Source organism: Procambarus clarkii, chromosome 40, assembly GCF_040958095.1.
Source record: "Procambarus clarkii isolate CNS0578487 chromosome 40, FALCON_Pclarkii_2.0, whole genome shotgun sequence".
Classification (NCBI taxonomy): Eukaryota; Metazoa; Arthropoda; class Malacostraca; order Decapoda; family Cambaridae; genus Procambarus; species Procambarus clarkii.
The window spans coordinates 15,050,355-15,068,145 of record NC_091189.1 but is presented as its reverse complement, the minus strand read 5'-3'; the positions used below and the strand labels follow the sequence as shown (position 1 = coordinate 15,068,145).

At 44.5% G+C, this 17,791-nt stretch overlaps 1 long non-coding RNA gene across 2 annotated transcripts in view; it reads left to right on the top strand.

The window, feature by feature from the left end:
* LOC138372937 (uncharacterized) overlaps window positions 1-17,791 on the top strand; it is a 267,880-nt gene that overhangs the window by 144,852 nt on the left and 105,237 nt on the right. Inside the window, exons 1-2 of one of the 2 annotated variants that reach the window (XR_011231011.1) lie at window positions 7,032-9,190; window positions 10,404-10,454. This is a non-coding gene — a long non-coding RNA (uncharacterized lncRNA). Of the gene's footprint in view, window positions 1-7,031; window positions 9,191-10,403; window positions 10,455-17,791 lie in introns of those variants that run through there. The other variant, XR_011231012.1, reaches the window with a different exon arrangement.

Genomic DNA, 17,791 nt, shown 5'->3' with positions numbered 1-17,791 from the left:
ATATATATATATATATATATATGTCGTACCTAGTAGCCAGAACGCACTTCTCAGCCTACTATGCAAGGCCCGATTTGCCTAATAAGCCAAGTTTTCATGAATTAATTGTTTTTCGACTACCTAACCTACCTAACCTAACCTAACTTTTTCTGCTATCTAACCTAACCTAACCTATAAAGATAGGTTAGGTTAGGTTAGGTAGGGTTGGTTAGGTTTGGTCATATATCTACGTTAATTTTAACTCCAATAAAAAAAAATTATCTCATATATAATGAAATGGGTAGCTTTATCATTTCATAAGAAAAAAATTAGAGAAAATATATTAATTCAGCAAAACTTGGCTTACTAGGCAAATCGGGCCTTGCATAGTAGGCTGAGAAGTGCGTTCTGGCTACTAGGTACGACATATATATATATATATAATATACTATGGTGAAGCCTAATGTTGATGATTATAGTATTGCAATTTGCAAGATAATTATAGATTATAGTGCAAATTTTAACATTAAACATTATAATAAAATCCTAAACCTTCTAATGATAAAAATATTAATAAAAATATCACCCAATTTTTAATTAATTATTATTACAAATAAATCTAATAATAATAATAGGTAATTAAGATAATTGAAATAGCAATACGATTAGTAGTGAAATAATTACATTTTTATTTTAAAATTAATAATGAAATACGACGTAATTGTTGACGCTACAAAATTAATAATAATACAGTAATACAACTAATAATACAAATGTTGCAAAATATACACCGTTGGCCTGCCCGCTCGTCTACACGAGTGCACAAAGCTCCTGTTAAATGCTATAATTCTACAACAGTTGATGTAGCGCATGTCATGTGCAGATGAATGTAATTTCTCTTGGCAATAATAGATTTCACTTTGCAACGCGTTTTGTAGCTGTGTGTAATGCTGATATACAGCCACCATACACAGCTGTATTTCTGTATTTCTGTAGTCAAGTATTTCTGTAGAACTGATGTTGTTTTAGGTTCAGCTACTCGGAACACAATTGTTGCAAGTAGCACGGGCTATGGTGAGCCCGGAGGAGACTTTTAGGTAGAGTTGTTGAGGGCGGGTGAATGGCACGTAGCGGCTCCTGTAGGCGTTACTGCTGTAGAATAAGGGAGGGGGGGAAAGTAATTTTTATTTAAGTTTTAAGTTTAAGTAAGTAATCGGTTTCCGATTCTCGGATAATTGTGATTTTCTTGGGAATGTGACAATGTGTTGGATTTTGTTTTCCCTTTCTTGCCTTTCTTGTGAAAGGCAATCACCACACCTATTGGTGTGGTGATTGTTGTGGGTAGTGGTGTGATGATTGTCGTGGGTAGTGTCAGTAAGGTAGGTAGGCAGTGGGACAGTAAGGGAGCCGGTCGGCCGAGCGGACAGCACGTTGGACTTGTGTTCCTGTGGTCCTGGGTGCGATCCCAGGCACCGGCGAGAAACAATGGGCAGAGTTTCATTCACCCTATGCCCCTGTTACCTAGCAGTAAAATAGGTACCTGGGTGTTAGTCAACTGTCACGGGCTGCTTCCTGGGGGTGGAGGCCTGGTCGAGGACCGGGCCGCGCGGACACTTAAAAAGCCCCGAAATCATCTCAAGATAACCTCAAGATAGTGTTGTGGTGAATGTTGTGGGTCACTACCCACAACATGGTGATTGGTGTGGGGTGTGCTGTTGTGGTGGTGGTACTTAGCTAACAATACTTACCTAATTGTGTCTACTGGGGATTGAGGCCCCTAAGTGTTGGCAGTGGCCCGCCGGCCCCACATGTCCACTACAACCCGGCTGGTCCAGTGCGTCTTGCAGGAACTTATCTAATTGCTTCTCGAGGCTAGCTCTTTTATGCCCCGCCTACGATCCTTGTTGTACCTGTAGCGTTACAATTGAACTATTGTGACGTTCAAATTGTTCGTCGAATTTGGCCTTAAAGGTGTGTGGAAGGAGGCGGCTTCCACAACTTCTTTCAGTGAGTTCCACTTGTTAACCGCCTTACTGGGTTACCTTGAGGTGCTTCCGGGGCTTAGCGTCCCCGCGGCCCGGTCGTCTACCAGGCCTCCTGGTTGCTGGACTGATCAACCAGGCTGGGGTTGTACTTACATTCCTTAGGCTCGTTTCCGTTTCCAGTTTCCACCCGTGTCCTCTGGTCCTACGTTCTCTTAATTTGAAGAGGCTATCCTTGTCCAGCATTTCTATTTCCCTCGGTATCTTTTATGTTGTGATCATATTCCCCTCTGTTCCTTCTGTCCTCCAGGATTGTGAGACTTAGTTCCGTTGCCTGTCTTCGTAGCTTAACCCTCTTAGCTCTGACACCAATCTTATTGCAAACCTCTGTACTTTTTCAAGTTTTGTTTCATAAGAGGTGGATTCCATGCCGGTGCTGTATACTCCAATATTGGCATAACAATTGTTATGTAGGTTGCCTTCAAGGAGTCCTGATATAGGTTTCTAAACGACGTTCTTACATGTACCAGCGTCTCATATGCTGCCGATGTTATCCTGTTTGTGTGATCCTCTGGTGATAATGTTGGAACTGTATTCTCTCCCAAATCTCTCTTTCCCAATTCCTGTAGTTGCCTTCTAGCTTATGGTGGTGCGGGTATTTTTGTGCTGGTAGTGTGGGTAATATTTTGTGTGGTGATGGTGTGGGTATTATTTGTGGTGGCCCGGGTACTGTTGTGGGTGGTGTGGGTACTGTTGTGGCTGGTATGGGTACTGTTGTGGGTGGTGTGGGTACTGTTGTGGCTGGTGTGGGTGTTGTGGTTGTTGGGTTGGGATGGTCCCAAACCTGCACACAGAAATAACATCACATGAGACCAGAAGGCATGGCAGGATGTGCAGAATACCCCCGTTGAAGAGCAGAGGTGCAACAGGTACTCTGAGAGAGAACTCTGTCAACATCAGAGGCCCGAGACTGTTCAACACGCTTCCACTACACATAAGGGGCATAACTGGCCGACCCCTCACAGTGTTCAAGAGAGAACTGGATAAACACCTCCAAAGGATACCTGATCAACCAGGCTGTGACTCATACGTCGGGCTGCGAGCAGCCGCGTCCAACAGCCTGGTTGATCAGTCCAGCAACGAGGAGGCCTGGATCTTTAAAACACCCATTATTCTGTATATATATCGTGTTTGTGTTTTGTGGTCACGCAGACCTAATACCTTTACTTGGTCTATGGGAATCAGTAAAGTTTATCATCAGTGAAGGAGGAGAGGATGCTGGGGGGGGGGGGATGGGAGATTGGGAGAGCCCACACACACACACACACACACACACACACACACACACACACACACACACCATATTACTCCCTGGGTTATATATATATATATATATATATATATATATATATATATATATATATATAATATTTATAAGATAAAATAATGCTAAATTAAATTGTAGAAAAATATAAAATCTCGTCAAATATATTGTGTATAAATATGTTGAACACCACCACTACCACCACAGACACCACAACATGACACAATGTTGACGGCTGTCACTTACTGTCAAATCTGAACGGATTTTCGACAAGAAAAGGGACTACTAAAGACATGTAAAATAAATACTGTAAACACATTGAAGAAGCTTGTGTTATGTGATATGCAAAATATATCACGAATCGTGTATGCCTATATGTGTAATATATATATATATATATATATATATATATATATATATATATATATATATATATATATATATATATATATATATATATATATATATATAATATGGGGTGGTTGAAGAAAATATTGTGTTCTGAGGGAATTCACAAGGTCTTTTTTGAATGCTCTTTATTTTCTTCTCCGAGGCCATGGGTCCCTACACTGGTGTCCTCACAACTTAAAAAAATTTAAAGTTGTGAGGGTACCAGTGTAGGGACCCATGGCCTCGGATAAGAAAATAGAGAGCATTCAGACAAGACCTTGTGGATTCCCACAGAACACAATAATATTTTTTTCTACCACCCCATAGTATCTATATGTATATAATATAAATAATATGACAGTGTCAGACCACGAAGGAAGAATTTAAACAGTAATATCCTTAAGTACTTTCGTATTTAATAATACATCTTCAGAAGGGTGGATAGCTTTATCCAACTTTACCCCAACATCAGCTGAGGGTAACGTCCCTCTCAATGATCTCTTTTAGGGCTCTTTCCTCCGACTTGTAGGCCGTGGAGAAAAAGTTTCTATAGAACAATTTCATTGGAAATACTTGTATTGCGGTATAGTTGTTACGTCGTCTGTAACGCACCTCGCTACCTTCCTTTTTATGATGTCTTCGACATAACCGTTGGAGAAACCATTGTTGACCAAAATCTGCCTTATTCTACATAACTCCTCATCCACCTGCTTCCACCCAGAGCTGTGAGTGAGAGCTCGGTCAACGTAAGCGTTCACAGCCCTCCGTTTGTATCTCTCTGGGCAGTCGCTGTCAGTGTTATGGCACATCCCTATGTTTGTCTCCTTAGTATATACTGCATGATGAAAGCTGCCGTTCCTTTCCATGTATGTATATATATATATATATATATATATATATATATATATATATATATATATACACACTATTCACTAAATTTTTTAAGGAAATTATTATTAACCCGTATTTCAGCAATCGTATAAATTTTTTAACCATCGGAATCATCATAGTTGGTCATTACATTAATTATAATCGTTTCAAATTTATTATATAAAATGATATATTATTATTATTGTTACCCTGATATTATTTAAAGTAATTGATTATTATTATTTAATGAGTATAGGTAGTTAAAGTTATTCACACACGATTGTATATGAATTATATGTAAATATATCTATAGAATGTAATTATTCATAATATAGAATATTAAAATATAACTATATACATAATATAGAAATCAATTATATACATAATTATATTTATATAATTGAAACATTTTTGCATGATTATACATAATCGTTGTGGGTGTATAACTAATGTATATATAACCATACGTACAGTATTATCTGTAATTTTAATAATCACCTTAGTTAATTATAGTAACTTTTTACAGTATATAACATGAAATGAACACTTAGTTACGATTATTGAAAATTATCATATAAACATATATATATATATATATATATATATATATATATATATATATATATATATATATATATATATATATATATATATATAGCTGATGTCTGTAGACTATTTTGAATGTCTATAAATATGAATACAATAAATATATTTAAGAGATACACACACAGTTCCATATAAATTGAAAATAATAATAATAAATTCCAGGCAGAACTATGACAGTAGAATTAATATTGTTGTATACAGAAGGACGACATCGATTGATGCTGCTATTTCATCTTAGGCGTGAGAGGAGTACTCACCACGCCAAGCAAACCTTAGTATATTTAACGAATTAGTAATAATATGTTACTACTAATAAAACAATGCACAGCAGTAATATATATATATATATATATATATATATATATATATATATATATATATATATATATATATATATATATAATATTTGCAGTTCTTTCATAGTTTTTAAGTGGTATGTAAATAATTGTCAGTGGGTTTCAAGGTCGTATAATGCTAAACAGTGGTTATTATCCTATAAACAGTGGGTGGAGATGCATAAACAAGTAATCATTAATGCTCTAGACAATGGTATTAATGCTCCAATGATTAATATTGAACCAAACAGTGGATCTGCTGTGTACACAGTGGTTGGTGCTGCTGTCACAGTGGTTAATGCTATGTGCACAGTGGTTAATGGTGTGTACACAATGGTTAATGCTGTGTACACAGTGGTTGGTGCTGCTGTCACAGTGGTTAATGCTATGTGCTCAGTGGTTAATGGTGTGTACACAATGGTTAATGCTGTGTATACAATGGTTGGTGCCGTGTACACAGTGGTTGATGCTGTGTACACAGTGGTTGGTGCTGTGTACACAGTGGTTAATGCTGTGTACACAGTGGTTAATGCTGTGTACACAGTAGTTGGTGCTGCATACACAGTGATTGGTGCTGCATACACAGTGGTTGGTGCTGCATACACAATTGTTGGTGCTGCGTACACAGTGGTTGGTGCTGCGTACACAGTGGTTGGTGCTGCATACACAGTGGTTGGTGCTGCATACACAGTGGTTGGTGCTGCATACACAATTGTTGGTTCTGCGTACACAGTGGTTGGTGCTGCATACACAGTGGTTGGTGCTGCATACACAATTGTTGGTGCTGCATACACAGTGGTTGGTGCTGCATACACAATTGTTGGTGCTGCGTACACAGTGGTTGGTGCTGCGTACACAGTGGTTGGTGCTGCATACACAATTGTTGGTGCTGCGTACACAGTGGTTGGTGCTGCATACACAGTGGTAGGTGCTGCATACACAATTGTTGGTGCTGCATACACAGTGGTTGGTGCTGCGTACACAATGGTTGGTGCTGCATACACAGTGGTTGGTGCTGCGTACACAGTGGTTGGTGCTGCATGCACAATTGTTGGTGCTGCGTACACAGTGGTTGGTGCTGCGTACACAGTGGTTGGTGCTGCGTACACAGTGGTTGGTGCTGCGTACACAGTTGTTGGTGCTGCGTACACAGTGGTTGGTGCTGCATACACAGTGGTTGGTGCTGCATACACAGTGGTTGGTGCTGCATACACAGTGGTTGGTGCTGCGTACACAGTGGTTGGTGCTGCATACACAGTGGTTGGTGCTGCGTACACAGTGGTTGGTGCTGCGTACACAGTGGTTGGTGCTGCCTACACAGTGGTTGGTGCTGCGTACACAGTGGTTGGTGCTGCGTACACAGTGGTTGGTGCTGCCTACACAGTGGTTGGTGCTGCGTACACAGTGGTTGGTGCTGCATGCACAATCGAGCAATGTTACGCAAACGTAAATATAAACTCTAGGAAGTAATCTCAATTCACAGATTTTCTGACCCTAAATACAGTATATGTAATTTACATAGCTAACACCGGATGATATTAATAAATAATAATTATTAGTAGTCATAAGTGTCTTTGTGGGGTGCACGTTTTATTGTAAACTACTGTTTTCAAAGCGAGTCCAGCAAGTTCTGCAGAGAGCAGGCACTAAAGAAGTCTGCGCACACTTTTGTTGGGTGGCGCAGAATACAAAGTCTGCGATCGAAATGTAGCCGTTACCCCGTGTCTCGTATGTTACTGAAGTTTATTGCTGGCTACAGGAGCCCCGAATGCTAGAGAAGGCATAGCTGCATGCTTCTTGTACTGTGTCTGCGCACCCAGCCGGGAACCACCTCGCTGAACCACATCGCTAGACCAGGAATTGCGAGAGAAGGGCAGACAGGGAGGGAGGGAGAGAGGAGTTGGGGTAGGGGGGAGGGAAGAGGGGATTTTTGAGACTTGTGGAGAGGTGGAGGAGGTGGGGGGTTGGTTGTGGGGGGACTGCTCGCTCCTGAATGTAGTGGGGTCAAGGTAGGTAAGGGGCGCTGCAAGTCGTGATTGTGAGGGCCATAACTCCCCATTACTGTTGTAAAGGTGTGGGGTTGTGGTGACGTCGGTGGCAGGGCTGGTTGCCCGGGATGTTTTGACGAGGAGCGAGGCCTGGCGGGCTTCTTCCTCTTCAGTTACTCCTTCCTAAAATTATATTTCCATGTTGCGGAAGGTGGTTGTGTGGTGGTGGCTATCTACAGTAGCGTGTGGTTGAATTGGTTGATTGTGGTTGTTGATGGGCTTTGTTGTGGTGGCGACACGCAGTCGTGTTGAGCAGTAGTTATGGTGTAGACGGTGGTGGTGTGGTGGCGCCAGCGGTGTATTACAGCTGCAGTGCCCACTGACCCAACCTTGCAATAGTCCACGCCCCCACCGTGCCCGGCCCCACCCCTGCACCTCACTCGCCCTCTCATTGGTCCACACGGGGTATCCATAAACCCAATTGGCTGTCAGTTAGCAGCCATAAAGCTGATTGGTTGGCAGCACCCCCACGGGCTTGAGCAACAAGGTGCAGTCTACCCACACCGGCTGGCGCTGTAGAGTCGGGTACTTCACCGCTCGCCCCGGCCTCTATTTCACTCCTCTCTTGAGCCAGACTCACTCAACACACAGCTCATGCTACGCTATAGGGATTAGCTCTACTCATGACACGCCATGAGCAACGGGCCTTAATAAAATGAGTTGAAACATGCGCCTGTCATGTACAGGGAAGTGAGGGCGATCATGCAATAACTAAAATATTATGACATAGTTTTCGCTGCTGAGTCCGTCGACGCTTCGATTTGCAGTGTTCTGAGAGAGGATCTACGAGCCTTATAATGTATTAAATTATATTTAAATGTTGCTAAGAGATCGTTTAAAAGGAGTACCTATCATCCGCTCAGCGTGCTCGAAATAGTTCACTAACTGCATACGGTCTATAGGTGTTTAGCCGAAAATACGCAGTACGGCCCTTTAACGCGAATTAGAAAATTAAGCAAACAGCTGTGATATGTAATTATGCTCTGACAGTGTGATGATATCTCATTGTCTGGTTAAGGAAGTGTGTAAGCAAGTTGTCTGGGTACGCGTGTGGCGTTGTACAGTAGTTAAGAGCGCGCTAACGACTTGGGCAGTTTCAATGCTCTCAGGATTTAGTTACGTTCTTCATATTCCTCAAATTTGCCTTGAGATAGTGCGTAGAATATCTACCGCAAGATGCTATTCGCTCCAGGTCCTGTGAATGGTCCCACATAGCATATCATGCTGAGTTCGTGCGTAGGTTATCGACCACCAAATCACATGTACGCGGCTACCTACCCCTGGTCCTGTGAAGGCGGCTACCCACCCCAGGTCCTGTGAAGACGGCCTACCCACCCCAGGTCCTGTGAAGAGGGCCTACCCACCCCTGGTCCTGTGAAGAGGGCCTACCCACCCCTGGTCCTGTGAAGGGAGCTTGCAGCTTAGCATCGCTGATCCCAGAGCCACTCTGGTGCCCGATTAATGTGAACGTCAGAATTATATACTCAGGAGGATGGAAAATGACCTCTTGGTTGTTGTTATGGATTCAGCTACTCGGAACAAGTTCCAAGGAGCACGGGCTATGGTGAGCCCGTAGTGAACTTGCCTGGCACAGGAGCGGTGCTCTTGGACCTCTTGCTATTGTTCCTGTTATTTAAATAGTTCATAATCTGAGATGTAAGTCACTCACTTCACACTTGCACCACTGGAGCATCATACTCCTTAGTATAACTTAAAAGCTCCATACACCTCACATTTTTTATAAGTCTTGATATATGTAAATTATAAAGGGTAATATTTGACTAGTTTGTGAATGTTTTTTTTTTCAGGGTAATATTGTGCGATCATTGTTGTCATTGCAACCACGGGATTTGAACCCCCCCCCCTCCAAGAATTCGCCATAGCTCATTTGCTCTTGTACAAACAATAGATAGTTTAAATATTACTGACGGTGACATTAATTAATTTCAAGCTTATAGTGTGTGTGTTTGGTCCTGATCAGTAAGTCATAATAAATCTTAATTATTTCGACTTGAGCAAAGACTTATGCGCTTGACATTGTATTGTCCCAGAGTGTGTCGAACTGGCTCGACATGATTGTGATGGGACTTGCATTGCAACATATTTGCAGTGATAGGGGGTTTGCCTTGCAATATTTACGATTAGAGGACTGGCATTGCAGCATATTTACGACGACGGGACTTGTACTGCAACATATTTACAGTGACTGGACTTGTAGCATTAACAATGACGTGACTTACAGTGCAGGGCCTTGAATTGCTCCATAATATGATGGGACTGGCATTGCAACTGCAATGATGGGACTGGCATGGTGACATACAATGATGAGACTGGCATTTGCAACATACAACGATGAGACTGGCATTTGCAACATACAATGATGGGACTGGCATGGCAACATACAATGATGGGACTGGCATTTGCAACATACAATGATGGGACTGGCATTTGCAACATACAATGATGGGACTGGCATTTGCAACATACAATGATGGGACTGGCATTTGCAACATACAATGATGGGACTGGCATTTGCAACATACAATGATGGGACTGGCATTTGCAACATACAATGATGGGACTGACATTGCATCATACAATGATGGTACTTGCATTGTAACATACAATGATGGGACTTGCATTGCAACATACAATGATGGGACTGGCATTGTAACATACAATGATGGGACTTGCGTTGCAACATACAATGATGGGACTGGCATGGCAACATACAATGATGGGACTGGCATTTGCAACATACAATGATGGGACTGGCATTTGCAACATTCAATGATGGGACTGGCATTTGCAACATACAATAATTTGACTTGTATTATAAACCTGTTCTCTCTCTCTCTCTCTCCTGCAGGTAAGAAGAGCCCCGCTGGTCTCCACTCTCGCCTGTTTCACGAGTTCGAAGGTAGGAGTCCATTAATTACCTTTGCCTGCCCTGGCTTGAGTGTTGTTGTTGTTGTGGCGCCTGTTTAATTGTTGTAATTGATCGTGCTAACTGTGGTTGTTGTTGGTAGGTTGTAACCACCCCCACCCCCCTATTCCCCTCTCCCTGTGTTGGTGGTTGCCTGCGTTCCAGACGGTTTCTGAAGGGGGTACAGGACGCCTGGTTCTTGTACTCTTCGAGTCCAAGAACCTGTACTCCAAGAAACTTGTCTCTGTAGTATTTGATGTTCCGTGAATGTTTATAAAGAGTATTTAAATTTGTTTAGAATTAGTGTTTGGGGGTATTTGGTAGTTTCCTGTTTCCGGTAGGTGTAGTTCCGGTAGTTTTGTCAGTAGCAACTATGCAACTAGTTGTTTCTTAGTTGGCTAATGAGATTATGCTTAATGTGTGGTGATGTTGGCGGTCGTTGAAGGGAAGAACAGCTGCCTTGTTAATCCCCGGTCTTGCCTCTAATTGTAGCCAGGTGCACAGAGTATTGTGGTTTATACATTGAAGCACGTGTCTTGGTTTATACATTGAAGCACGTGCTTTGGTTTATACATTGAAGCACGTGTCTTGGTTTATACATTGAAGCACGTGCTTTGGTTTATACATTGAAGCACGTGTCTTGGTTTATACATTGAAGCACGTGTCTTGGTTTATACATTGAAGCACGTGTCTTGGTTTATACATTGAAGCACGTGTCTTGGTTTATACATTGAAGCACGTGTCTTGGTTTATACATTGAAGCACGTGTCTTGGTTTATACATTGAAGCACGTGTCTTGGTTTATACATTGAAGCACGTGTCTTGGTTTATACATTGAAGCACGTGTCTTGGTTTATACATTGAAGCACGTGTCTTAGTTTATACATTGAAGCACGTGCCTTAGTTTATACATTGAAGCACGTGTCTTGGTTTATACATTGAAGCACGTGTCTTGGTTTATACATTGAAGCACGTGCCTTAGTTTATACATTGAAGCACGTGCCTTAGTTTATACATTGAAGCACGTGTCTTGGTTTATACATTGAAGCACGTGCCTTAGTTTATACATTGAAGCACGTGCCTTAGTTTATACATTGAAGCACGTGCCTTAGTTTATACATTGAAGCACGTGCCTTAGTTTATACATTGAAGCACGTGCCTTAGTTTATACATTGAAGCACGTGCCTTAGTTTATACATTGAAGCACGTGCCTTAGTTTATACATTGAAGCACGTGCCTTAGTTTATACATTGAAGCACGTGTCTTGGTTTATATAGAAGATATGATTGTGCTTCATTATAAATGTCAAGTACTCACCTAGTTGTACTCACCTATCCCAGTGTTAATCAAGTGTTATCCCGTTGCTGCTAGATCGTAGTCGTCGTGTTAATATAGTTGTTCTACTGGTATAATCGTGTTTAATGTTGTTCAGTAGCTCTTGTGTGGTAGTGCTCAATAATTGTGTGTTCAAAGCATGTTCAGATGAATGAGTGTAGTAGACATAGTGAATTGTTAATGTTTCCTGTGTGTGTATATATAATATATAATAATCACACACACACACACAGGAGTTATGGTCATATAACGGGAAAATCTGTGTGCTGTTGGTTATCTTCTTGAGGTTATCTTGAGATGATTTCGGGGCTTTTTTAGTGTCCCCGCGGCCCGGTCCTCGACCAGGCCTCCACCCCCAGGAAGCAGCCCGTGACAGCTGACTAACACCCAGGTACCTATTTACTGCTAGGTAACAGGGGCATTCAGGGTGAAAGAAACTTTGCCCATTTGTTTCTGCCTCGTGCGGGAATCGAACCCGCGCCTCAGAATTACGAGTCCTGCGCGCTATCCACCAGGCTACGAGGCCACTGGTAGTGGAAAATTATTAAAATCTTATGAGAAACGCTCCTAAATTTACATGTATTGGCATTTCCAATTGGGACCAAGACACAGGCAGGTGATATTCGCACTAATTGACGACTTTAATTGGTAAAATTACTCTATTTCTGGACGGTTTAGAATTAGTATTCACAGAAGTGCAATATTGTTCCTTCCTGGGGTACAGCTGCTGCAAGACTTAACAGCGAGAAGAATGTCTGGATAATATTTTGTTAATGGTATTTTAAGCTGTTGCAAGGCTCTGATGGGAGCAGATGTAAGCTGTTGCAAGCCTCTGATGGGGGCAGGTGTAAGCTGTTGCAAGCCTCTGATGGGGGCAGGTGTAAGCTGTTGCAAGCCTCTGATGGGGGCAGGTGTAAGCTGTTGCAAGGCTCTGATGGGGGCAGGTGTAAGCTGTTGCAAGCCTCTGATGGGGGCAGGTGTAGGCTGTTGCAAGGCTCTGATGGGGCAGGTGTAAGCTGTTGCAAGGCTCTGATGGGGGCAGGTGTAAGCTGTTGCAAGGCTCTGATGGGGCAGGTGTAAGCTGTTGCAAGGCTCTGATGGGGCAGGTGTAAGCTGTTGCAAGGCTCTGATGGGGCAGGTGTAAGCTGTTGCAAGGCTCTGATGGGGGCAGGCGTAGGCTGTTGCAAGGCTCTGATGGGGCAGGTGTAGGCTGTTGCAAGGCTCTGAATGGGGCAGGTGTAAGCTGTTGCAAGGCTCTGATGGGGGCAGGTGTAGGCTGTTGCAAGGCTCTGCTGGGGGCAGGTGTAAGCTGTTGCAAGCCTCTGATGGGGGCAGGTGTAGGCTGTTGCAAGCCTCTGATGGGGCAGGTGTAGGCTGTTGCAAGTCTCTGATGGGGGCAGGTGTAAGCTGTTGCAAGCCTCTGATGGGGTAGGTATAGGCTGTTGCAAGGCTCTGATGGGGGCAGGTGTAAGCTGTTGCAAGCCTCTGATGGGGCAGGTGTAAGCTGTTGCAAGCCTCTGATGGGGCAGGTGTAGGCTGTTGCAAGGCTCTGATGGGGCAGGTGTAAGCTGTTGCAAGCCTCTGATGGGGCAGGTGTAGGCTGTTGCAAGGCTCTGATGGGTACAGGTGTAAGCTGTTGCAAGGCTCTGATGGGGGCAGGTGTAAGCTGTTGCAAGGCTCTGATGGGGCAGGTGTAAGCTGTTGCAAGGCTCTGATGGGGGCAGGTGTAAGCTGTTGCAAGCCTCTGATGGGGGCAGGTGTAAGCTGTTGCAAGGCTCTGATGGGGGGCAGGTGTAAGCTGTTGCAAGGCTCTGATGGGGGCAGGTGTAAGCTGTTGCAAGCCTCTGATGGGGGCAGGTGTAAGCTGTTGCAAGGCTCTGATGGGGGCCACGGCTCGCGTCTCTGAAGGAGCTTCTCTGGAAATCAACTTTAGTGGGTCCAGAGAGGCCGCAAACGTCTCACTTTAAGACTCATCAAAACCTTGGCGACTAGCTGGGATCTTGAGTCATGTGTGAGGCGTCCACACGCCACCAGGACTCCCCATGTTGATCCCTGGGGACGACTTGTCGTCTTGGCTCCCTCCTCCTCCCTCCCTACGAGGGGGGGAGGTCTCCTCAACCTCCACTATACCTTTCACCGTCATTCCCCTCTCTCACCGTCACCCCCCCCCCCTCCCTCTCACCGTCACCCCCTCACCGTTATCCTTTCCCCGTCAAAATACATCCCCCTCCCCCCAGTACGCCATCATCCTCCCCAATGCCATCATCCCCCACGTCGAAACTCCCCCCCCCCCCCCGCCCCCTTCTCCCCCGTCTATTATCTTGTGTTTTATCAGTTTATTAACGGTCGCTTGTTGGTGTGTGACTGGAGATAGGAGCGGGGCGCCTGCCAGTCACGCCGCCCGCACAAAGACCAGAGCCGACGAAATCACGCGTTTCACCCGCGGGGGGGGGGGGGAGTGCCACTCTTGGGGACAGGAGGGACGCAGGTGGCAGTGGTGCCATTCTAGAAGAGTGGGGATAGGAGGTGGTGGGAGGGTGTAGTGGGGGGGGGGGGACAAGGAAGGATAGTTTAGACGTGAATGATGATGGGCCAAGTATTGGGGGGTTGGGAGCAGGGGAGGGGGTTGGGGGTAGGGGAGGGGGGGGTTGATAATCATAATGTTGATATCCGGATTAATTAGCCTTTTGTTTTCTTCCATCTTTGTTTCGTGTGTGTGTGTGTGTGTGTGTGTGTGTGTGTGTGTGTGTGTGTGTGTGTGTGTGTGTTGTGTGTGTGTGTGTGTGTGTGTGTGTGTGTGTGTGTGTGTGTGTGTGTGTTTGTGTGTTTTCATATGCATGTGCTTGTATGTTGAGTGTCAGCTCTTGGGCGCTACCTTTCAGTCGTCGATTGCCTCTTGCCAATACCCCCCAGACATCTCTCTTGTCACACCTACTCTTGAAACAATAAAAACTAGCTCATGAAATCTTCCTCGCTACTCCTACAGTGAGGAGGTGCTTGTACACAGCCTTATGACTTGACAGTATAAGAAATATTCCCGAAATATTCCCGGTAGGCCTGGTCGACGACCGGGCCGCGGGGACGCTAAGCCCCGGAAGCACCTCAAGGTAACCACAAAAATACTGTACAAGTATTCAAGAGAAAACTGGAAACTTTTCTGCAGAAAAGTGCCGGACCAACCGGGCTCTAGTGGATGTGTATCTGTGTGGGCCTGCGGGCCGCTCCAAGCAACAGTCTGTTGGACCAAGCTCTCACAAGTCAAGCCTGGCCCCGGACCGGGCTTGGGGAATAGAACTACTTCCAAACCCCCACCCAGGTACAGTCCAGGCCCCTGAGTTTTCAGTTTCCTCCCATGTCCTTTTTTTTTTGGGGGGGGGGGGAGCACTACAACGGTAGGAAATGGCATTGTCAAACGTTAGAGGCACTGGTTAAGAGGCTGATGAGGGTAATCCAAAAGCTACAGTGAATACCAGTTTGAACAGTGAATAACTACAATCAGAACAGCGTAAGTCCCACAACAGCCAACCCGTCCTCATAATGGCCAAATGCTTGTTAATTCAGCCCCCCAACCCCCGCCTCCCCAACCCCAGCCCCCCAACCCCCGCCTCCCCAACCCCAGCCCCCCAACCCCCGCCTCCCCAACCCCAGCCCCCCAACCCCCGCCTCCCCAACCCCAGCCCCCCAACCCCCGCCTCCCCAACCCCAGCCCCCCAACCCCCGCCTCCCCAACCCCAGCCCCCCCAACCCCCGCCTCCCCAACCCCAGCCCCCCAACCCCCGCCTCCCCAACCCCAGCCCCCCAACCCCCGCCTCCCCCTGTATGAACGATATACACTACAGAAACTCGTCCTCAGATTTGTTCTTAGATATATTAATATTATTTTATAGAGGATTAGCATATTGTGCATATTTAGGTGTTTAGGTTCTGTTGGCAATTATTTGTATTAGTAGTACGTGGGTGAAGCATGTATAGAGGCGAGTTTCGAACAGAAGACATTGTGAAGCACTGTTGCTTCACAACTGATGACATTAGAACACTTCCGGAACAAGTGCTTCAATGACGAATTTTTTTCGAACCACAACGCTGTAAATGCTTCACCCACGTACTACAAATAAAAATAATCGCCAACAGAACCTAAACACCTAACCTATGCCTATATATGCACAATATACTAATATATTATAATATTAATTTATATTTGAGAAAATTCCCGTTTTGAATGAACAGCATGTAAAAAATTATGAATGCGTCTTTGAGGTCGACCGCTGGATGGAATGGACTAGAGTCGAGGACGGTTGCACGTCCCACAAATGCAAATAATTTGTAAAGTAATTTAAACGCCCTAACCCAAACCTAATTTAGACCAAACTATACACTAGTTTCTAAGATATAATAATGTTAATATATATATATATATATATATATATATATATATATATATATATATATATATATATATATATATATATATGTATGTGTATGTATGTATGTATGAGGAAAACCCCGATTTTTTAATAAACGAAATGTTGCTTTGGAGTCGCCCCCCCCCCCTCCCTGGATTTACCAGCCCAGCCTGAACACGGGTTCCTGTGCGAGCCGCGGAGTTCTCTCTACAGCTGTATGGAAGTCTTTCTTACGCAAGTGGCGAAGTGCCTCAGAAATTTGATATCGCTAAGGCCGCACGAATGTTTTTATTGAATTTCAGGGCTGTAAATAAGTGAGAAATGTGTCGTGTAGGGGGGAAGGCGTTTGTTTTTGTAGGGCGTGTCTATGTTGGGTGGTGCGTCTCGTGTTGCGGTGTGGTCGACGACTACCATGATGTCTTGTTAGTGGTGTGGTCGACGACTACCATGATGTCTTGTTAGTGGTGTGGTCGACGACTACCATGATGTCTTGTTTGTGGTGTGGTCGACGACTACCATGATGTCTTGTTTGTGGTGTGGTCGACGACTACCATGATGTCTTGCGGTGTGGTCGACGACTACCATGATGTCTTGTTAGTGGTGTGGTCGACGACTACCATGATGTCTTGTTAGTGGTGTGGTCGACGACTACCATGATGTCTTGTTAGTGGTGTGGTCGACGACTACCATGATGTCTTGTTAGTGGTGTGGTCGACGACTACCATGATGTCTTGTTAGTGGTGTGGTCGACGACTACCATGATGTCTTGTTAGTGGTGTGGTCGACGACTACCATGATGTCTTGTTAGTGGTGTGGTCGACGACTACCATGATGTCTTGTTAGTGGTGTGGTCGACGACTACCATGATGTCTTGTTTGTGGTGTGGTCGACGACTACCATGATGTCTTGTTAGTGGTGTGGTCGACGACTACCATGATGTCTTGTTAGTGGTGTGGTCGACGACTACCATGATGTCTTGTTAGTGGTGTGGTCGACGACTACCATGATGTCTTGCTAGTGGTTTGGTCGACGACTACCATGATGTCTTGTTTGTGGTGTGGTCGACGACTACCATGATGTCTTGTTAGTGGTGTGGTCGACGACTACCATGATGTCTTGTTAGTGGTGTGGTCGACGACTACCATGATGTCTTGTTTGTGGTGTGGTCGACGACTACCATGATGTCTTGTTAGTGGTGTGGTCGACGACTACCATGATGTCTTGTTAGTGGTGTGGTCGACGACTACCATGATGTCTTGTTTGTGGTGTGGTCGACGACTACCATGATGTCTTGTTAGTGGTGTGGTCGACGACTACCATGATGTCTTGTTAGTGGTGTGGTCGACGACTACCATGATGTCTTGTTAGTGGTGTGGTCGACGACTACGATGATGTCTTGTTAGTGGTGTGGTCGACGACTACCATGATGTCTTGTTAGTGGTGTGGTCGACGACTACCATGATGTCTTGTTAGTGGTGTGGTCGACGACTACGATGATGTCTTGTTAGTGGTGTGGTCGACGACTCTACGATGATGTCTTGTTAGTGGTGTGGTCGACGACTACGATGATGTCTTGTTAGTGGTGTGGTCGAC